A 24,888-nucleotide genomic window follows, 5' to 3' on the forward strand; every position below is an offset into this window, starting at 1 on the left:
TTACCTAAACAATTTGGAGGCATGGGCCTTCCCAATTTGTAAATATATAACTTAACTAACTTTGCTAGAATAGTGACAGAATGGTTTGGGGATACCTCTTATTGCTTAGAAAAAGAATTGATAAAGTCTCTTCTCCCACAAACAATTGCGCATGTTAAATTTGGTAATCTTCCCCCAGGAATAAAAAAAAAAAAAAAAAACTATTGCTACACCTATCCGGGACTGGCAGAAAATATGTCTAATGTTGGAAGCTAAATTCGAAATCTCAAAATATTTAACAATAGAAGGCAACCCTGTTTTTCCAGAAGGTCTGAATAATAGAGTATTTAAAAACTGGAAAAAAAGCCTGTCAGTAATATCCCAAATTATCAGATAGGATCAACTTGAGGTCAAATCTTTCTCCGAGTTAAAACAGGAATTTAACCTAGATAACAGAGAATTGTATGCCTATCTGTAAATTAGACATTATATCTATGGTTTGCTTAGAAGTTATGGAAGAGAGTGGAACTGGAGTAAATTGGATCAATGGATAGGACTGTTTAGAGCTGGTATCTATACGATATCTCCCTGGTATAAACTAATAATCTCTTTAAAAGGAGGCGTACATCTGATCTATCTTGCCAATAAATGGACTAGAATACTAGACGAGGCAGACATCAACGCTGAAATAATTAAAAAAATTGATAATTAGAGTTGAAAGGAATACACTTTCTGCTACTTGGAGAGAAGCACACCTAAAACTTATATATAAGACATACTATACACCTGAAAAAGGATTTTTATGGAAAAATACACAATTTTACAAATGTTGTAAATGTCAATTGATAGCGGCTGATCTAGTACATGTAATTTGGCAATTTCCAAAAATTAACCAATTTTGGAGGAAAATAGAGTTTTTGCTGAACCTACACATAGAAAGAGAGGTCCAATTATCCTTAGAACAGATATTATTCCTGGTAGATAAAGATATCCTTGGTATTGATTATAAGATGGTCAATGTGGCAATTCTAGCTGCAAGAAATTTAATTATGAAAAAATGGAAAGCAAAACAGGAGCCAAAGTTATCTGAATAGTTAGACTTTATTAAGACACGGCTGATTATAGAACAATTCAATACACCAATGCATGAGGAAGGGCAAGTCAAGAAGTTTTTTCAAAAATGGTCCGTTTTTATTAAGGCTCTGCCAGAAAGAGAGCAAAGTCAACTAATTTTTCCATTTAGGAATACGGATACAGTACTTTTAGGATTATGGTAGGAACTGGGCGCTTAACATGGTTGGTGGGAGGGGTGAGAGTGGCGGGATTTTATTATTAGTTGTAATTTTTTTGTGTGGAATGTTATGCCTAAGGTTTTGAAAGAAATATACTGAAGTACTATCTTGATAAATTCTGTATACATTAATAAGTTTGTTTTGGTATGAGGGAAATCCAGATTCTATCCAAAGAATATGTTAACTTCCTCTCTGTTCAATTTTTGTATTAAGTAAGGCCTCTGAATTAGGGTTTATTAGGTTGGTCGAAGGGTCGAAGATATAAATGAAAATGAAGCATTAGTTGGATTTATTATATTTAGATTGTTTATGCGCGGAAGAAATGTATAATCTGTTTTAATTTTTTTGTCTTTTTGTTTTTTCCTGTTTTGCAAAAAATATTTCTGTAAAATTATTCACTCTGCTTCAATAAAAAAAATAAGAGAAAAAAATTAATAGCATGGAGGAGAGCTTTTTATAAATTAAACAATTTAAGTTAATGAAAGGTTCATTGAATCCCAAATGCTCTAAAGTAGTAAAGAGATAGTCCCAGGCAGGCAATTGAGTCAAATGTTTTTTCTGCATCCACAGTCACAATAGCAATATCTGTTTTCAATTTGTGCCAATAATATTCTAAAATTAGCATTACCTCCCTTAGATTTCTCATTAAGATTCCTCCATTCATAAATACAGTTTGATCTGTGTGTATTAGTGGATCTAATACCAGTTTGAATCTATTAGAAATGATACTTGTTAAAAGTTCATAGTCATTATTGAGTAATGGGATTGGCCTATAAGAGCCCATCATTTCTGGATCTTTCTCTCTTTTTTTAATATCAATGATATTAAAGGTACAGTCAACACCAGAGTTTTTGTTGTTTTAAAAGATAGATAATCCCTTAATTACCAATTCCCCAATTTGGATAACACAGTTATAATTATACACGTTTTACCTCTGTAATTACTTTGTATCTAAGCCTCAGCAGACTGCCCCCTTATTTCAGTTCTTTTGACAGACTTGCATTTTAGCCAATCAGAGCTGTCTCCGTGGTAAATTCACATGCATGAGCTCAATGTTATCTGTATGAAACACGTGAACTAATGCCCTCTAGTGGTGAAAAACTATCAAAATTCATTTAGTTTAGAGGTGGCCTTCAAGGTCTTAGAAATTAGCATATGGACCTCCTAGGTTTAGCTTTCAACTAAGAATACCAAGAGAACAAAGCAAAATTGGTGATAAAAGTAAATTGGAAAGTTGTTTAAAATTACATGCCCTATTTTGAATCATGAAAGTTTTTTTTGGACTTGACTGTCCCTTTAAGGAAGAAAAAAACAAATAAGCAGAACACATTATCTTTGTAAATAATATTCATTAAAAAGTTGTTTTAAAATTGGAGTAACCTGTTCTTTTAGTATTTTGTAGTATTGCAAAACAAAAAAGTGTCACAAAACACATCAAAAATACATTACAGTACAGTTACACTCATAATAGCACCATCTAATAAATATTATTCAAAACAAAAGTATTGTACAAAAAAGTTATAAGGGCTCAAATATATAGGGTATACATAAAGGGAGAGAAAAGTGGACAGTTCTAGAGCACTCAAAGAATTGTATAATACATATACTATTTGATGGTAAGGGAAACCACCAACAGGAGTAAATAAATATATATAAAACTTAAAGGGCCATGATACCTAAATGTTGAAACACTTGAAAGTGATGCAGCATAGCTGTAAAAGTTGACTAGAAAAGATCACCTGAACATCTCTATGTAGAAAAGAAAGATATTTTACCTCAAAGATTCCTCAGTAGCCACATCCCATTGTAAAGGACTTCTAAGCAGCAAACAGTGACGTGCAGTGAGGTCCGAGGCTGGTGAGGCACTGGCTGTAATATGCCAGAGAAGCACATATACAGGGAGTGCAGAATTATTAGGCAAATGAGTATTTTGACCACATCATCCTCTTTATGCATGTTGTCTTACTCCAAGCTGTATAGGCTCGAAAGCCTACTACCAATTAAGCATATTAGGTGATGTGCATCTCTGTAATGAGAAGGGGTGTGGTCTAATGACATCAACACCCTATATCAGGTGTGCATAATTATTAGGCAACTTCCTTTCCTTTGGCAAAATGGGTCAAAAGAAGGACTTGACAGGCTCAGAAAAGTAAAAAATAGTGAGATATCTTGCAGAGGGATGCAGCACTCTTAAAATTGCAAAGCTTCTGAAGCGTGATCATCCAACAATCAAGCGTTTCATTCAAAATAGTCAACAGGGTCACAAGAAGCGTGTGGAAAAACCAAGGCGCAAAATAACTGCCCATGAACTGAGAAAAGTCAAGCGTGCAGCTGCCAAGATGCCACTCGCCACCAGTTTGGCCATATTTCAGAGCTGCAACATCACTGGAGTGCCCAAAAGCACAAGGTGTGCAATACTCAGAGACATAGCCAAGGTAAGAAAGGCTGAAAGACGACCACCACTGAACAAGACACACAAGCTGAAACGTCAAGACTGGGCCAAGAAATATCTCAAGACTGATTTTTCTAAGGTTTTATGGACTGATGAAATGAGAGTGAGTCTTGATGGGCCAGATGGATGGGCCCGTGGCTGGATTGGTAAAGGGCAGAGAGCTCCAGTCCGACTCAGACGCCAGCAAGGTGGAGGTGGAGTACTGGTTTGGGCTGGTATCATCAAAGATGAGCTTGTGGGGCCTTTTCGGGTTGAGGATGGAGTCAAGCTCAACTCCCAGTCCTACTGCCAGTTTCTGGAAGACACCTTCTTCAAGCAGTGGTACAGGAAGAAGTCTGCATCCTTCAAGAAAAACATGATTTTCATGCAGGACAATGCTCCATCACACGCGTCCAAGTACTCCACAGCGTGGCTGGCAAGAAAGGGTATAAAAGAAGAAAATCTAATGACATGGCCTCCTTGTTCACCTGATCTGAACCCCATTGAGAACCTGTGGTCCATCATCAAATGTGAGATTTACAAGGAGGGAAAACAGTACACCTCTCTGAACAGTGTCTGGGAGGCTGTGGTTGCTGCTGCACGCAATGTTGATGGTGAACAGATCAAAACACTGACAGAATCCATGGATGGCAGGCTTTTGAGTGTCCTTGCAAAGAAAGGTGGCTATATTGGTCACTGATTTGTTTTTGTTTTGTTTTTGAATGTCAGAAATGTATATTTGTGAATGTTGAGATGTTATATTGGTTTCAATGGTAAAAATAAATTATTGAAATGGGTATATATTTGTTTTTTGTTAAGTTGCCTAATAATTATGCACAGTAATAGTCACCTGCACACACAGATATCCCCCTAAAATAGCTATAACTGAAAACAAACTAAAAACTACTTCCAAAACTATTCAGCTTTGATATTAATGAGTTTTTTGGGTTCATTAAGAACATGGTTGTTGTTCAATAATAAAATTAATCCTCAAAAATACAACTTGCCTAATAATTCTGCACTCCCTGTATGAACCCGACAAAGGCAGCTTAAATTTACGATTAAATAGGCAGGTTGAAGGTCTAATTTAATGCTATTATTAAATTTGCTTCATTCTCTTGGTATCCTTTGTAGAAGGATATGCAGCAATGCACTACTGGGTGCTAACTGAACACATTAAATGAGCCAATCACTAGATGCTACCAGTAGCGCATTTCTGCTCCTTAGCCTACCTAGGTATGCTTTTCAAATGACACAAAAAAAAGAAAGCAAAATAGATAACAGAAGTAAAAAAAATCTAAAGTTGTTAAAAACATTTTTTTTTACTTTCCTATCCCTTTAAGTAACACATTATCCTCTATTGGGTTTTATCCTTCCTGCAATTGTATTTCTTAAAGGGACATTAAACCATACATTTATCTTTCATGATTTAGGTAGAACATACAATTGTTTGAAACTACTTTCTAGTTTACTTCTTTTATTAAAAGGGCATTTTTTTTATTTTGGGGGGCTTTGTTATTTTATTAGGGGGCTTAGATTAGGTGTAATTAGTTTAAAATTCTTGTAATTTTTTTTATTTTTTGTAATTTAGTGTTTGTTTTTTTTGTACTTTAGTTTAGTTTATTTCATTGTATTTAATTGTAGGTACTTGTAGTTAATTTATTTAATGATAGTGTAGTGTTAGGTTTAATAGTAACTTAGGTTAGGATTTATTTTACTGGTAATTTTGTAATTATTTTAACTAGGTAGCTATTAAACAGTAAATATCTATTTAATAGCTATTGTACCTAGTTAAAATAAATACAAAGTTGCCTGTAAAATAAATATAAATGCTAAAATAGCTACAATGTAACTATTAGTTATATTGTAGCTATATTAGGGTTTATTTTACAGGTAAGTATTTAGTTTTATATAGGATTAATTTATTTAGTTAATTTAATGACAGTGTAGTGTTAGGTGTAATTGTAACTTAGGTTAGGGTTTATTTTACAGGTAAATTTGTATTTATTTTAGCTAGGTAGTTATTAACTATTTAATAGCTATTGTACCTAGTTAAAATAAATACAAAGTTGCCTGTAAAATAAATATAAATCCTAAAATAGCTACAATGTAACTATTAGTTATATTGTAGCTATATTAATAGCTAGTAGGGGGCTTAGATTAGGTGTAATTAGTTTAAAATTATTGTAATATTTTATTATTTTTGCTAATTTAGTGTTTGTTTGTTTTTTTGTACTTTTCTGATGGATGGAAGACCTCTTCTTGCCCCGCTTGGATGAAGACTTCTGCCGGTCTGGATGTCCTCTTCTGCCCCATCGGATGAAGACTTCGGCCCGGCTGGGTGAACACGACTCAAGGTAGGGAGATCTTCAGGGGGGTAGTGTTAGGTTTATTTAAGGGGGGTTTGGGTTAGAGTAGGGGTATGTGGGTGGTGGGTTGTAATGTGGGGGGGGGGGTATTGTGTTTTTTTTTACAGGCAAAAGAAGCTGTTTTCTTTGGGGCATGCCCCGCAAAAGGCCCTGTTCAGGGCTGGTAAGGTAATAGAGCTGTTAACTTTTGTAATTTAGTATAGGGTAGAGCATTTTTTTTTTATTTTGGGGGGCTTTGTTATTTTATTAGGGGGCTTAGATTAGGTGTAATTAGTTTAAAATTCTTGTAATATTTTTTTATTTTTTGTAATTTAGTGGGGGGGTTTTTGTACTTTAGTTTAGTTTTTTAATTGTATTTAATTGTAGGTACTTGTAGTTAATTTATTTAATGACAGTGTAGTGTTAGGTTTAATTGTAACTTAGGTTAGGATTTATTTTACAGGTAATTTTGTAATTATTTTAACTAGGTAGCTATTAAATAGTCAGTATCTATTTAATAGCTATTGAACCTAGTTAAAATGAATACAAAGTTGCCTGTACAATAAATATATATGCTAAAATAGCTACAATGTAACTATTAGTTATATTGCAGCTATATTAGGGTTTATTTTACAGGTAAGTCTTTAGTTTTATATAGGATTCATTTATTTAGTAAATTTAATGATAGTGTAGTGTTAGGTGTAATTGTAACTTAGGTTATGATTTATTTTACAGGTAAATTTGTATTTATTTTAGCTAGGTAGTTATTAAATAGTTATTAACTATTTAATAGCTATTGTACCTAGTTAAACTAAATACAAAGTTGCCTGTAAAATAAATATAAATCCTAAAATAGCTACAATGTAACTATTAGTTATATTGAAGCTATATTAATAGCTAGTAGGGGGCTTAGATTAGGTGTAATTAGTTTAAAATTATTGTAATATTTTATTATTTTTTGTAATTTAGTGTTTGTTTGTATTTTGGTACTTGTATGATGGATGGAAGACCTCTTCTTGCCCCGCTTGGATGAAGACTTCTGCCGGTCTGGATGTCCTCTTCTGCCCCATCGGATGAAGACTTCGGCCCGGCTGGGTGAACACGACTCAAGGTAGGGAGATCTTCAGGGGGGTAGTGTTAGGTTTATTTAAGGGGGGTTTGGGTTAGAGTAGGGGTATGTGGGTGGTGGGTTGTAATGTGGGGGGGGGATTGTGTTTTTTTTTTACAGGCAAAAGAGCTGTTTTCTTTGGGGCATGCCCCGCAAAGGGCCCTGTTCAGGGCTGGTAAGGTAATAGAGCTGTTAACTTTTGTAATTTAGTATAGGGTAGGGCATTTTTTTTATTTTGGGGGGCTTTGTTATTTTATTAGGGGGCTTAGATTAGGTGTAATTAGTTTAAAATTCTTGTAATATTTTTTTATTTTTTGTAATTTAGTGTTTGGTTTTTTTTGTAATTTAGTGGGGGGGTTTTGTACTTTAGTTTATTTAATTGTAGATAATTGTAGGTACTTGTAGTTAATTTATTTAATGACAGTGTAGTGTTAGGTTTAATTGTAACTTAGGTTAGGATTTATTTTACAGGTAATTTTGTAATTATTTTAACTAGGTAGCTATTAAATAGTCAATATCTATTTAATAGCTATTGTACCTAGTTAAAATAAATACAAAGTTGCCTGTAAAATAAATATAAATGCTAAAATAGCTACAATGTAACTATTAGTTATATTGCAGCTATATTAGGGTTTATTTTACAGGTAAGTATTTTGTTTTAAATAGGAATCATTTATTTAGTTAATTTAATGATAGTGTAGTGTTAGGTGTAATTGTAACTTAGGTTAGGATTTATTTTACAGGTAAATTTGTATTTATTTTAGCTAGGTAGTTATTAAATAGTTAATAACTATTTAATAACTATTGTACCTAGTTAAAATAAATACAAAGTTGCCTGTAAAATAAAAATAAATGCTAAAATAGCTACAATGTAACTATTAGTTATATTGCAGCTATCTTAGGGTTTATTTTACAGGTAAGTCTTTAGTTTTAAATAGGATTCATTTATTTAACTATAGTAAACTTATTTCGTTTTATTTAAATTATATTTAAGTTAGGGGGTGTTAGTGTTAGGGTTAGATTTAGGTTTAGGGGTTAATAACTTTATTATAGTAGCGGCGACGATGGGGGCGGGAGATTAGGGGTTAATAATTGTAGGTAGGTGGCGGCGATGTTAGGGAGGGCAGATTAGGGGTTAATAAAATGTATTATAGTGTTTGCGAGGCGGGAGTGCGGCGGTTTAGGGGTTAATACATTTATTATAGTGGCGGCGATTTGCGGTCGGCAGATTAGGGGTTAATACTTGTAGTTAGATTGTGGCGACATTGGGGGGAGGCAGATTAGGGGTTAATAACTATAATGTAGGGGTCGGCGGTGTTAGGGACAGCAGATTAGGGGTTAATAGTTATAATGTAGGCGGCGGCGATATCGGGTCGGCAGATTAGGGGTTAATACTTGTAGTTAGATTGCGGCGACGTTGGGGGAGGCAGATTAGGGGTTAATAACTATAATGTAGGGGTCGGCGGTGTTAGGGACAGCAGATTAGGGGTTAATAGCTATAATGTAGGCGGCGGCGATATCGGGTCGGCAGATTAGGGGTTAATACTTGTAGTTAGATTGCGGCGACGTTGGTGGAGGCAGATTAGGGGTTAATAACTATAATGTAGGGGTCGGCGGTGTTAGGGACAGCAGATTAGGGGTTAATAGCTATAATGTAGGCGGCGGCGATATCCGATCGGCAGATTAGGGGTTAAATAATGTTATTATAGGGTTTGCGATGTGGGGGGGGCCTCGGTTTAGTGGTTCATAGGTAGTTTATGGGTGTTAGTGACTTAGTGTACTAAATGGGTGTTAGTGTACTAAAAACATACCGAATTTCGGAACGGAATAGAACCGAATTCAGCCGAATCCGAATAAATCCGAAACAAATTTATTCGGATCCGAATAAATCCGAAACGAATTTATTCAAATTTTGCCGAATCAGATTCGATCCGAAACGAAATTCGAAAAGTCCGAATCGATCCGAACCGAAAACGAACCGAATTTTTTAGCGGTGCACATGTCTACCTTCCTTCACAGCTCTACTTTTTGGTCCAGCTACTGCTCCCAGAATATTTACAAAGGTTTTGGGAGTCCTTCTTTCATTGATTTGACCTCAAGGGGTAGTTGTGGCTCCTTACCTGGACAATATATTGGTACAGGCTCCATCTTTACCTTTATCTACGGTTCACACTATGAAACTACTTTAGTTTCTTCACAGTCATGGCTGGAAGGTAAATGGCACAAAGAGTTCTCTCACTCCAGGCACAAGAGTTTTTGTTTTTTTATAGACTCTGTTGTGATGAAGCTTTTCCTAACAGACCAACGCAAGATCATGCTTCAGTCAGACTGTCGACAGCTTCAGCCCCTCCCTTAAAGCTATGCAAAAGAGGGCAGAACCACAAATTAACTATGTTTTAAGACATTACATTTTGGGCTAGATTTCAAGTGGAGCGCTAAATTATTGCACGCCTACAAACAGGCAAATTTGCGGGTGCGCAATAATTAACCAACCATTACAAGTGGCTGGTTATTGCCACCGCGTGAGTGGTTAATTTTATAAATGTGCCCCAAATGTCCCCAAAATACAGTGTAGTGTATTTTATTAAAAATAAAGAAAGCACCATCTTTATTTTTTAATAAATTAACTGCACTAGGCAGTAAGTTGGCGGGAATGGGGTGTTAGAAAAAAGTGCCTTTACATTGTGGTCTATGGGAACTGTGTTTTCCCGTAAATAAATGTATATACTTACATCAATATATACAGTATATATGGAAGCACACTTTCATGAGTGCAATGCTTCCTAGCAATGTGAACACAAGGTCACGAGTTTCAAAAGTGGGAAAAACACTACTCATGCGCAAACCCAATCTCTTTTCTTAAGTTCGCTAACCCAGCATGAAATATGAATATTTCACATTCCAATGTTTTTCACATAGAAGAATATGTTCTATTTATTCTTAAGTACATATTTCTACATCAAAGGAAAACACAGGGCGCCCCACAATTCAAGGTAAAAATCACACTTTATTTGGGATGACACTCATCCAAATTCACTTACTCAATGGTAAAAACAACACGCAATAAAACCATTATCACCAAGCTCATGCCGAACTCCCTTAAGGTCTCATCTCCTCAGTCATCCCATCCCTCTCACATGCCAGCCATGAATACGTGACTAGGATACCGACTACCTCCAACAGTAAATTGAACCTCATGTGTCAAAGATCTGCACCAAAGTTCATATTTCTATAAATTTTTATATATATAATGTTTTTTTGTAAAATATATATCTATACCTATATATATATATATATATATATATATATATACACACACACTCACTAGCCACTTTATTATGTACCACTTGCTAGTACTGGGTTGGACCCCCTTTTGCCTTCAGAACTGCCTTAATTCTTTGTGGCATAGATTCAACAAGGTGTTGGAAACATTCCTCAGAGATTTTGTTCCATATTGACATGATCACATCAAGCAGTTGCTGCAGATTTGTCGGCTGCACATCCATGATGCGAATCTCCTGTTCCACCACATCCCAAAGGTGCTCTATTGGATTGAGATCTGGTGACTGTGGAGGTCATTGGAGTACAGTGAACTCATTGGCAAGAAACCAGTTTTAGATGATTTGAGCTTTGTGAAATGGTGCATTATCCTGCTGGAAGTATCCATCAGAAGATGGGCACACTGTAGTCATAAAGGGATTGACATGGTCAGCAACAATGCTCAGGTATGCCATGGCATTTAAACAATGTTCAATTGGTACTAAGGGGCCCAAAGTGTGCCAAGAAAATATCCCCCACAACATTACACCACCACCACCAGCCTGAATCGTTGATACAAGGCAGGATGGATCCATGTGTTCATGTTGTTTATGCAAAATTCTGACCCTACCATCTGAATGTCGCAGATGAAATCTAGACTCATCAGACCACGCAACAATTTTCCAATCTTCTATTGTCCAAGTTTGGTGAGCATGTGCAAATTGTAGCCTCAGTTTCCTGTTCTTAGCTGACAGGAGTGACACCCGGTGAGATCTTCTGCTGCCATAGCCCATCTGCTTCAAGGTTCAAACGTGTTGTGCATTCAGAGATGATATTCTGCATACCTTGGTTTTAACGAGTGGTTATTTGAGTTACTTTTGCCTTTCTATCATCTCCAACCAGTCTGTCCATTCTCCTCTGACCTCTGACATCAACTTAGCATTTTCGTCCACACAACTGGCACTCATTTTTTCGGATCATTCTTTGTAAACCCTAGATATGGTTGTGCGTGAAAATCCCAGTAGATCAGCAGTTTTTTAAATACTCAGACCAGCCCGTCTGGCACCAACAACTATGCCATGTTCAAAGTCACTTAAATCCCCTTTCTTCCCCATTCTGATGCTCTGTTTGAACTTCAGCAAGTCATCTTCGCCACGTCTAGATGCCTAAATGCATTGAGTTCCTGCCATGTGATTGGCTGATTAGCAATTTGTGTTACCAAGCAATTGAACAGGTGTACCTAATAATGTGGCCAGTGTATAATATATATATATATATATATATATATATATATATATATATATATATATATATTCAACAAACTATAAGAAGAGAACAAGGATCAATAAAAATTACTTATGGTCCTGAACAGATGTGGAATCAAGCACTCTTAAAAAAGTGTGATCTGCCCTGAGGAAGCCCCGTCTATTATTTGGCATTGTGGGTGAAACGATCAAGATCGTAGGCATTGGATCACGGATGCACATGTGACCAACCCGGAAGTATGCACGCAGTCTGATCACGCTACAGCACTTCAGCGTGTGGAACACAATTTGGCTCTGTAAATTTTTCATGGAACTTTCTTGTAAGGCAATTCTCTAGGAGGTAACCGGCAACTCTGCAACAAACAGCGGACTTCTACAGAGGACACTTTTTGATTCAGATAAGTGCATGAACGTTGCATAGTAACAGAACTCAGTTGCTTGTTTACTGCTTGTTTACTGGATATGGGGGGTTAGCCTGGACTGACTCCTGCCGCTTGTCCTGCTGGCTTGCCGCTTATAATGCAGTATCTGCAGTACTGACACTTTCTATGCCTTACTAATCTGTTTGCAGCCCTGCCAGTATTCATTCCATTTTGCTTGCCTATGGATGTATGTTATGTTTGATGCTAAAGGCAATACCGCTCTGTGTGGATAGTCATCCTGGTATGACTTTGTTTGTTTCTTTAGCACTATTCTATACTAACTCTCTAATCCTTTGCAAGAATCTTTTCTACATACGTGTATGCTTTTCTATATAACTGCTGGTATTGGGCAATTCAATATGGAAGGTCAATTTGATATGACCCATTGTCTATCTTATTGCTAAGAAATTTATTGCAATAGTTTATTTACATATTTGTATGCATTTCTATGTAATTGCTGACACACTGCTTATATCTATGTTCCTGAAATCTTTTCAAAGCACCTATTATTTACTTAGATCCCTGTTATTTTCCTGTCCAGTAATTATCCCTTGCACTGACTTGGGTACCGTGTACAGCCTGGGTGTAGTAATTTATTAGGTAGCTCTGAATAATATCCATGCCAATTTTGTGATTTAAGATGTGCACATCTTCAGGGTTTTACCTGGTCTCATGTACTGAATTGATTGTTCAACATATTTTTCTATGTGATGTGAATGTATACCTGAGCTTTTATTTATATAGCTTTATGCTATGTTCTGGAAATTAAGAATTTTTTCACTACTAATAAACATTTATTGTTTACTGTGATTGCACTGGTCAGAGATTTATTTTTTAATAATTTTCTTCAGAGTTAGATTGTTTCCTCTATTTACACTTTTTTAAGAGTGCTTGATTCCCTATCTGTTCAGGACCATAAGTAATTTTTATTGATCCTTGTTCTCTTCTTATAGTTTGTTGAATACATTAATTTTGTATAGGGTCTGCACCATTTCAAAATAAATTTTTCTAGAAATGACACATTTATAGTAGCCATTTGTCCTGTACTCCTTTTGGTTTCTTTTATATATATATATATATATATATATATATATATATATATATATATATATATATATATATATATATAAATATATATAGGTATAGATATATACGGATATATATAGGAATATCTATTTAAAAATATTTAAAACATATTCCCCTATGTACAGAACATTGGAATGTGAAATTTGTACAGTACATACACAGTTAAACACTTTATTAAATATTAATTTTGCATAAATATGATTTTTCATGTTTTCAGCTACTTAATAGCAAAGGGCTCCAATTCACTTATAAATATGTCTATATGTGTGTGCATATGTTTGTATGTGTTATATGTGTATACTGTATATGTCTGTAAATATATATATATATATATATATATATATATATACATATAAATACATAAACACATATTTATAAACATATAAACGTATACTATATATATAGTGCCATCCACTTATATTGGCACCCTTAGTAAATATGAGCAAAGAAGGCTGTGTCTTTATTGTTTAACCTTTTGATCTTTTGATAAAAAATACACAAAAATACTCTGCTCTCATGAATATCAAACAATTGCAAACTCAACACAGGTTTATATAAAAAAAAAATCTTAGTTAAATATGTGTGGCACAATTATTGGCACCCCTATAAATTCATATGAGAAAAATATTTTTGAAGTATCTTACCGTTGCTATTTTACTTTTTTTTAGTACACCAGGAAACTGTTCAACCATGACTTCCTGATTCACAGGGGTATAAATATGAGGTAACAGTAACACATATGTCAAATTCCCTTAGTCTTTCACCACAATGGGTAAGGCCAATGAATATAGCTGTGATGTGTGGCAAAAGGTTGTTGAGCTTCACAAAATTGGCTATAAAAAATTAGGAAAAGCATTGAAAATGCCCATTTTCACTATGAGGGCAATAATTAAGAAGTTCCAGTCAACTGGAAATGTTATCAATCAATCTGGAAGAGGAGGCGTGTCTATATTATCTCAACGCACTTGAAGAGGATGGTTCGAGTGGCCAAAATATCTTTAAGGATCACAGCTGGAGAATTGTAGAAGTTAGTTGCATCTTGGGGTAAGAAAGTCTCTGTCATGATCTGTATCTGTACCTTTAAGGAAACCTGATTCCTTTCCACAACCTGTATAAAAAGCCCTCCCACGGTTCATTACATGCTTAGTAATTTTTGAATACTTCAGTCATTATCTTGGAACTTTTCTGGACTTCTATTTTACAAGCCTCCAAGTTACCTACTATAACTTTGTAACTAAGTTTTATCAGCTTAGTTATCCCTGTCTGTTATTGTGCAGCTTCATTACAGACCTCTACGCTGTCTTTCAGCGTCTTTCATCGCCTGTCGGATTTAGCGGTGACGTCACCCGCAACACTGCTTCCTTCCAGATACCGACCGGACGCCTCGCTGTACACTAGCTCCACACGCCTCCTCAGCGTGCTCCGAAATTACACCTGTGCACCCCAGCTCTGCCTCAGGGCCTCATCTCCTCACGGATACTGTGCTCTAAAGACTCCGCGGTAAGGTTTACTCTGCAGTTTTCATAAATTGTCTCCGGTCTCCTATGTAAACCGCAACCTATCCTGATAATACCTTTGTAATATTACTCCTTACGTTTAAGACTCTTTTTGGCTTAATATCTCATGTCTTATTCCAATCTGTTACATGATTATATCAGAGACCCATACTCTGGTATATTTTTACCTCTTATATTCACCAGGTGTTATAGTATTAAGTAACCTGCCATACATGTTGCCACCTTTTTGGCTATAGGTTATATTCATACTATACTTACCGTATATTATCTGGAGACTTGTTGTACTATAAATGATTGGTCTTATCATTTAATATCGAATACCACCTTAGACAACAAATCACCAACAAACATAATTTATAAAGGTGAAACTGGTCCTAAACATATTACACCATATCTACAGTTGGATTTATAATCTACCTTTACCTCTCTTCACAGGGGATTATAAGGACCTTGACTGACTAGTGACAGTCTCCAAAAAAACAATCCAACGTCACCTATATCACCACGCATTGTTTGGAAGAGTTTCAAGAAAAAAAGCCTCTACTCTCATCCAAAAAAAAACCTCAAGCGTCTTCAGTTTGTCATAAACTACTGGAACTTTAAATGGGATTGGGTTCTATGGTCAGATGAAACCAAAATTGGGCTTTTTGGCAATAAACACCAGAGGTGGGTTTGACGCACACAGAGAGGTAGCCATATGGAAAAGTACCTCATGCACAAAGTTAAATATGGTGGTGGCTCTTTTTTGGGGGCTGTTTTTCTGACAGAGGATCTGGACATTTTGTTAGGATACCTGGCATCATGGACTCTATCAAATATCAACAGATATTAAATGAACACCTGACTGTCTCTGCCAGAAAGCTTAAAATGGTCCGTGGTCGGATCTTCCAGCAGGAAAATGATCCAAAACATACATCAAAATAAACACAAAAATGGTTTACTGACAACAAAATAAAGTCCTGCCATGTCCATCCCAGTCCCCTGACTTTTAAACCCCATAGAAAACCTGTGGAGTGAACTGAAAAGGAGAGTCCACCTGAATTTACCTCACAATTTGAATGATCAATAGAGATTCTGTTTGGAGGAATGGTCTAAGATACCTTGCCATGTATTCTGCAACCTCATGACACATTATAGGAGAAGACTCGGAGCTGTTATCTTGGCAAAGGGAGGTAGCACAAAGTATTGACTAAAAGGGTGGCAATAATTGTGCCACATATATATTTAACCATTGTCGAGATACATTCTATTTTAGGTCATGTTACCTTTGCTGTTCTTCACTATTTTTGATTTGTATAGTTGCCCACAGCACTTTATGTCCCACTAATATCTATGTCTCCTTTTAAATAAGTAAACATTTTACACCTATCTCTGATGGGTTTTCCCCAGCCTTTAAAGACAGCATAATGCTGCCATGTCTTCATTTGCCTTACCATTATTGTTTCTAACATGGAGTATTTACCTCCTTCTCCAGAGCTTCTCACAAGGGATATCCTCACTTAGTCTGCTCTCAATTTGCACAGTTCACAGGGTTAAAACAAATCATCATTAAACCAAGCATTTATGATTGATATTATTTGTCTAGTAAGAGGGTTTTAAGCATTTAAAGAGGATTGTTGAATGTGAATTGTGTGCTGTTTGGCTGATGCCCACATGGGATCACTTGCAAATTTTGGACGAGCTTTAAGAGGCATCAGTATATCCGAAGTATTATTGGATTGTTCCACTTGCTCTTTTTCCTTGTGGGCGCCAGCCATACATAACACATCATATTCCTTGTACCAATTCATTTTGGGATTATCCTGATTTGATTAAATATCTCTCTACTATTTTTTTATATATATATTTGTATATGGTTACTTTATTATTATATATATTTTTTTCAATTACTTTATGAACATTATACATGTCTATTGTATTGATGTTATATTGTTGCCAATACATTTATTGTTTGAGTGTTTTTTATTTATTTGTTTCCCTGTCGCAAGTAAGCAGCATGGCAAGTATTAAAGGGGAGGTTTCTTTCCTGACAGATTATCCAATCAGATGTTATCTTAGGGTATATACATATTCAGTCATATAAAGTTTTTAGGTCACAGATGAAGGCGTGAGACAAAACGCATCTGACCCCTCTCTACACTTGTTCCATTTTATGCTTTTTTATCTTCCATGATTAAATAAATATATTTTCCCTTGCTCTTACCTGTGCTCTGTTCTCTGTTTTTTTACATATATATTTAACAAAGTTTATTTTTTTTTATATAAACCTGTGTTGTGTTTGCAATTGTTCGATATCCATGAGAGCTAAGTATTTTTGTGCATTTTTTGCTCATATTTACCAAGGGTGCCAATATAAGTGGAGGGCACTGTATATATACATACATATACATATTTAGACATGTATATATGTATGTATCTCTATGTTAAAGGCCTTTGCCTGTCTTTTTTTCTCTTCTAACACCTGAGACCTCATATCTTTGTGCCCTTATAACTTTTGTATGCAATTTTTTGTTTTAATAATTTTTATCAGACAGTGTTATTATGAGTGTAACTGTACTGTTAAATGTATTTTTGATGTGTTTTGTGCAACTTTTTTGTCTCACAAAACAGTTAATCAGAGCTCTGAAGTCACCGTACCCCCTGACACGCCCTAAATTCAATTGCGCTCAATCGAACACATTTACTTTCAACTCATAATACGCGCACTACTTCCAACGCACGCAAAGAGCTATGATATACTCCTTTTGTTTGGCACGCAACAGTAAGCGCGCCACTCGTAATCAAGCCCATAGTGTGCTTTGACACATTTTCCTTTATATCAAATAAAAGAAATATCTATTTTTATTTCCATTATATTTTATACAGTGTCGACATTTCTTTATAGAAAAATCTCCTCATTGGCTCATCTGCAAATGCAAGAAGGTTGTAAGTAATCATTAAGGGATCGATTTATTAACCTCTTAGGCAGGCTTTCAGCTGCCTTCAGCTGCAGGTTCTCACAAGAGAATCTGCACGCCGTATTTAACAAGCAGCGGTCATCAGACCGCTGCTTTCCCACCCTTTCACCACCTAAGGGTCAATCTCCCCGGCCTTGTCCGACCTGCGCGGGCAGGGGGCGGGATTGCACATGAGCGCAAAATAGCTCTCATGTGCAATGCTGAATTACGCCAGTGGAATTCAGCCCGCCAGAGGCGAGCTGCGGCGGACAGGGGTGCATATATGCATCCCTGTCTGCTGCAGCTTGATAAATCGACCTCTAAGAGACAACTTACATATCCCAAGTCAGCTGAGGTGGAGGTTGGTTAATAACATGAATATTCAACTGGCTCTTACAGATATAACAAGTTGGCTACCCACAAATAACTGATTTGCAATCAACATGTAAAATCCAAGGACAGAGATCTAAGACCACATAGTCTGCACCTGCCAGTTTACCATATACCTAACTATAACAAGCCTCAGATGTGAAATGACTAATAGACTTTTTTTTTTATCTTAACGTGACTTGACTTGTGAAATGTAAGCCATAGAATGTTTGAAATGTTTAGGAAATAATGACTACGTATTTGCCATGTACACAATTAAAAATGACACACAAATGTTGTTTATTTGCAGTCAATATAGTGACTTTTTTTCAACCACACTTAGATTTTGCTATAAACGATTGTTATTTTTCCAAACATACTTGGTCTGAAAAAAGTAATATTTGTGTGGATACCTCGCAGAAAGAAAAGAAAAAAACACTGAAACTTATGTGTAAATGTTATGAATGACAGGGGTCTGAAAATGGGACTTGTGAAATGACCCTTAGGCTTTACTGGTAATTTCCCTGCATTGTTCTCTTTAGACTTTGCTATCTAGGGTTGCCATCTCTGACATTTGTCCCCTGGAGAGTTATGAGTTATACATGCTACAGGGTGTGCAGGGAGGAACATGCATTGTGCCCCTGAATAACTATTTATGAGTATCCCTACACACCCTGCAACATGTGTAACTCTTAACTGTGTAGGAAAAGAGGGCCAGGGTGGCAACCTTATTACTAAATCACCATTGTCCCTATTGTCCCTATTGGATGAAATCTAAACCAAGTAATTTATAACTTTACATCTAAAGCCAAGTGATTTATAACTGTACAGTAATAGCAATAACATTCAAATATTTATTTGTCAATAACCTTGGAAAGTAAACTATTTGATCACTACACTAATACTTACCAAAGGCAACATATTTTATTTTCTAACATATCGGGGTCTATTTATATATGTGTGGACGGACATGATCCGCTATAGCGAACCATGTCCGCTGCACATCGATAAATGCTGACAGCATACGCAGTTCTTGTGAACTGCTGGTGCAATACCGCCCTCTGCAGATTTGCGGCCAATAGCGGCCGATAGCAGGGGGTGTCAATCAGCCCGATCAGAGGCGGCGTATGAGTTAAGGAGCAGCTTTCTTACGACCACTGCTTCTTAACTCCTGTTTTCGGCGAGCCTGAAGGCTTGCGCGGAAACAAGAGGGACAGGGGCCATTCGGCCCTTGTTAAATAGACCCCATCTTCTTTACAATATAAAGATAAGCATATTTTTAGGAACAGATCATCTTAAAATATATGTGGTATTGTCTATTTTCCAAGCAAACAATTTTATTGCAAAAGTGCAATTCAGTGTGTGCATTGGAGCAAATATTTAAATACTGAGATGTTCATTGGCCAAATACATTCTAAATCAATTTGTAATAATGCATTTCATAAACTTTCTGTTTTACATAACTGCATTTCACGTTCTTTTTTCACACACCTAGGCAGCCATCACAAAAATTAGAATGAATGAATGAATGAACAAATTGATTAATTAATTTATTCATTCATTCATTAAATGTTATATATGGCCCAAGGCTCAAAATTCCATTTAGACAGCCTATTCTTTAGAATCCAACAAGATCACTGCTTTTCCTAGGTAAACTTTTCAGTTATGGATGGAGTCACTTTGAGACAATACAACTTTGAATACAATGTAAAGTCAACAACAAAAGATTGTTTGCACTAATAGAATTGTTTGAGCATTCAAAGTTAAAAAGGCTTTCATCAGGTTTAAAATCAATGTATCATGATTATTTAAGATAACATAAATTGGTGCTAGCAATAAAGAACATTGTGTAGATGGTGTATATTATTAACAGTAAGGCAAGTTAGTGCATTGTAATATGGTGAAACCAGCTTTAAAAGGACATAAAAGACAATTATTATGTTCCTCTTTATCAAGAGACCACCTATTTTTGTGCTCAAGCAGTCCCTTTAAACTCTGCAACTAAAGAAATTACAGGAAAAAACACACATACAATATATTCCACAAATTGCTTCCACACCTGGACTATCAGCCAATCAATGGAGTATCAGAGGTCAGGTTGCAGGCAATTTACAGTTGATCATTGGCTGCATTTTATAAGGATGGTCAATTTATTAAACGGCTACATTGTTTATATTTGTGACCCTTTAATAGAAAATGGCTGCACATTTGTCCGCCACTCATAGGGGTAGCTTTAATAAGCAACGGATGCTGCTTTCTACCCGCAAATTTTCTGGCTCGCCGGGATCATAGGTTAAGAAGCAGCGGTCATAAGATACGATCGGGATGATTGACACCTTCTGCTAGCAGCCGCAAATGTGCAGGGGGCAGCATTGCACAAGCATTTCACAAGAAATGCTTGTGCAATGTTAAATGCTGACAACGTATGCTGTAGGCATTTAGCGATGTCGAGCGGACATGATTCCCTACAGCGAATCATGTCCGCCCGGCATATGATAAATTCACCCCAGAGTGTGCTTTGACACATTTTCCTTTATATTAAATAAAGTAAATAACTATTTTTATTTCTGTTATATTTTATACTGTGTCACCTCTCTTTATAGAAACATCTCCTCATTGGCTCATCTGCAAATGTAAGGAGGTTGTGAGTCAACCTTTAGAGCTAACTTACATATCCACTATCCCTGATAACCACTATCCCTGAGGTTGAGGTTAGTAATACAATTAATAATCAACTGACTCTTAAAGGTATAGCAAGTTGGTTAACCACAAATAACTGGTTTGCAATCAACATGTAAAATCCAAGGACAGAGATTTAAAACCGCATAGTCTGCACCTGTCAGTTTAAAGTAATAGAAAGGTCAAAAATAAAATGTGAATTGGTGCATTTCAATTTTAAATAGAAGCATTTTTAACAATATACTTTAATTAGCAAAAATGCTTCTAGTAAAATTTACTACAGTTTTTCTGCAGCATATGCACATAACCTGTAAAGAGCCCGTGTACCAGTATTCAAACACCCCACTTTGTCAGAGGGTCAGCAGTAGCTTGATCACACAACTGAAGTCTTCTGAAGCAATACACCCCCCAGCCACCTCTCTGAGCAAGCATTGTGTTTGAATACTAAGGCACGGGCCCCCACAAGATATGTGCATATGCCTCAGAAAAACAGTAATAACATTTACTAGAAGCATTTTTGCTAACGGAAGTATATTGCAAAAATGCTTCTATTTCAAATTGAAATGCACCTATGCACACTTCATTTTGTTTTACCTTTCTATCCCTTTAAGCAGATGGGCTGCAGGATAAGAAATCTGGTCTAATATGCTACCTTGTTAACTTATGTGGGCTGCTCCACCTTTAAATGCCAGTGCCTATTTTTGGTCCGAGTCCAGTCCTGGTGTTTATATACATACACATATAAAAAATTAATTGTATTTAATGTAATTATTTTACATTCCAAAGTTCTTCCATTAGGAGAAAATGTTCTTAGTATTTTGAAATATATATTTTTATATATATATATATATATATATATATATATATATATATACCTATATATTCATATGGATACAGTATATAGATTTAGATATATATTTTACAAAAAATAACCATATATTTAGAAATATATATTAACAATTAAAAATAGCATTTTCTTCTATGTATAGAACATTGAAATGTAAAATATTGATGACTACCTTCGAGTTTAGCAATGTAGGTTTTACGAGGTGTTAGGTTAGTGCATGAGCTATAAGTGTTCGTTTTTTTTTATAAAGCGTGCTCTATTGAAGTCTATGGGGAGATGAAGTTAACACGGTCGCGTTATCCGAATTCCTCAAGTTAGCATGCATCGGGTTTCATTTGCGCTCTTACTTTTTACTTTCAACTTGTAATAAGCGCACAAACCCTCCTGCATTAATAGCAAAACAATCCCAGAGCGCGCCACTTGTAATCTGGCTCTTTATATACAAATCTCAAGGTATATACTGTCCCTTTAAAGTATGTCCCCAGTTACACTTAGAAATGGACTCTCTGCAGTCATCTAAGCTGTCTGATCCAGGTTGACTGAGATCTTCCATCATTGTGAAGCTGTTTGCTTTTCAGAGACAAAGACATGCTTCTTCTTATCTCCCTTAACTAACAATGCTGGAGCAAATGAGCAGAAGTTTCACTTAAAGGGACAGTCAACCATAGAATTGTTATTGTTTTAAAAGATAGATAATCCCTTTATTACTCATTCCCCAGTTTTGCATAACCAACACAGTTATATTAATATACTTTTTACCTCTGTGATTACCTTGTATCTAGGAACCTTCTTCCAGACCCCTGATCACATGACTCTGACTCTTTATTATCTATTGTCTTAAATTTAGCATTGTATTGTGCTAGATCTTAAATAACCCCCTGTGCCTGAACACAGTGTTATCTATATGGCCCACGTGTACTTTCTGTCTCTTTGTGTTGAAAAGAGATTTAAAAAGCCTGTGATAAGAGGCAGCCCTCAAAGGCTTAGAAATTAGCTTATGAGCCTACCTATGTTTAGTTTAAACTAAGAATACTAAGAGAAAAAAGCAAATTTGATGATAAAAGTAAATTGGAAAGTCGATTAAAATTAAAAGTCCTATCTGAATAATGAAAGTTTAATTTATACTTGACTGTCCCTTTAAACACTTCCTGACCTTCATTAGTAATTTACACTTTTTTTTCAGGCCAAATTGAGAACAGAGATTAAGGGGTCGATTTATCAAAGGCTTTCACCAGCCTTCGACCCCTTATGACTGAAGGTTCTCACAAGAGAATCTGCAATCTGTTTTTCTGAAGCAGCAGTCATCAGACCGCTGCTTCCATAACCTCTTCGCTACCTCTTAGTTGGCAAATTTCAATCTCCCCAGTCTCATCCTATCAGGGAGATTGACAGCTCCTGCCCACACATGATTTGCTGTGCACGGGCAGGGGGCGGCGTTAAACAAGAGTGCAAAATTGCGTTCTTGTTCAATGCTGAATTCCGACAGAGGAATTCAGCCTGCCAGAGGCGAGCTGTGGTGTCCGCCATAGCATGATAAATCGACCCCTAACTGGATTCATATAATAATGTGTCCTACTCACACTGACACATTAAAAATGTAACTTCCTAGTGTTTATTTTAATATTAATTTTTCAAACAAGACATATCTATACAAATGCAATTACAATTGAACAGGAGGGTCGTCATGAATGGTGGGCTTGGTTGTGGGCTACATTACATTATGATCAAATTTATGCTTAATCCTCAAAACAAAATGACATATTAGTTAAAAATAGCTATTAATGAATTTATTTTAACTGGATATACTACTCAAGTTTAAAAAAATGTGTACACAATTAAATAGTTAACTACTTAATGAGAAGTATGAAACAGATTGCTGACGAATACACACAAAAACCTTGGCAGGTCATAAATTGCCCATTGGCCGTATTTTGAGAGGTCCCACAATAGAAAATGTTTTCAGGTCTCAGATAGTACCTGTAAAAAATTGTTTAAAAACTAGTCTATAAGTTATTTTATTTCAGCTGTCATGCGACTATTAAAGGGACATTGTACACTAGATTTGTCTTTGCATAAATGTTTTGTAGATTATCCATTTATATAGCCCATCTGGTAGTGTTTTTTAATAACATTGTGCTGATTTTCAGACTCCTAACCAAGCCCCACAGTGCCAGATGTATACGCGTGTTTACAGATTCCAGCAGGCTCCTGTTTATGTTATCTGTCTATTCATATGCAGGGAAGGGGGTTGGGGGAGTGTCTGCTCTATTTGTTTATCCAGCCCCTTTCAGTGGGTGTCCCAGACTACCCCATCAACAGTACTAAACTTGGAGCTTCTAAATAAGTTTTTAAAAGGTTTTATACTGGATTTCTAGTATCTGTGCATATTCTTCTTTATAGTAGTCTATTACATGCAATTATATGAAAATTGATGTATACTGTCCCTTTAACTATAATGGTAGTGTGTTGCACCTTTGCAACACACTAGCTGGCACAAAAGTGTGCTATTATTTTATTTGAGAGCAAAGTGGGTGCAGTCGGGTTAGTGAAGAAAACATTGTGCTATTAGAAGCAATATTGAAAGCCCAACACAATCCCCCAAAGATGCCTTTACCTGATAAAACTGCCACCTGTTCAGTGTTTCCTCTAAGGCCAGTTTTGTAAGCAGCCCAGCAGTGAAACAGTTAATTAAAACAATTAGCAAAAACTACACAATGCAGACTGCAAGGTGTTTCACTGCTGTGTCACTCACAAAACTGGCCTTAGAGGGAATACTGCACTTGTGCTAAAAATTATAATAGTGCAGTATTGTCTAAAAAAAAAGCTATGTAAACGAGAGAAGCAAGAAATGAATCCCCAGTATTCCTGCAGCTGCTTTAAATAAAATGGATTTTTTTCAGCTGATAGCCTGAAATGATTTTCCTTTTTGACACAAAGGGCTAGATTACAAGTGGAGCGCTAATTTATTGCGTCCCTGCAAATGGGCAAATTCACCTGTTAACGGGTGCGCGATAAATAACCAGCATTACAAGTGGCTGGTTATTGCTACCACAAACTCACTGTAGCAATAATCGCTTACAAAATTAACCAGACATCAGACCACTGGTCAATTTTTAAAATGTACCCCACCTGCCCCCCAAAAATGTGTGTAGTGCAATTTATTAAATTAAAAATATTTGCATCTTTTAAAAATCAAAAAAACAAAAACTGCACTAAGGTGGTGATGAAGGGGTTGTGAACCCCGAAAACGTTCCATTAAATTGGTTTTTGTGAAAAAGTCCTGAGAGTGCATTCTCTTGTTTTTTATTTTATATATATATATATATATATATATATATATATATATATATA

This window comes from Bombina bombina, chromosome 4 (genome assembly GCF_027579735.1).
Source record: "Bombina bombina isolate aBomBom1 chromosome 4, aBomBom1.pri, whole genome shotgun sequence".
NCBI lineage: Eukaryota > Metazoa > Chordata > Amphibia > Anura > Bombinatoridae > Bombina > Bombina bombina.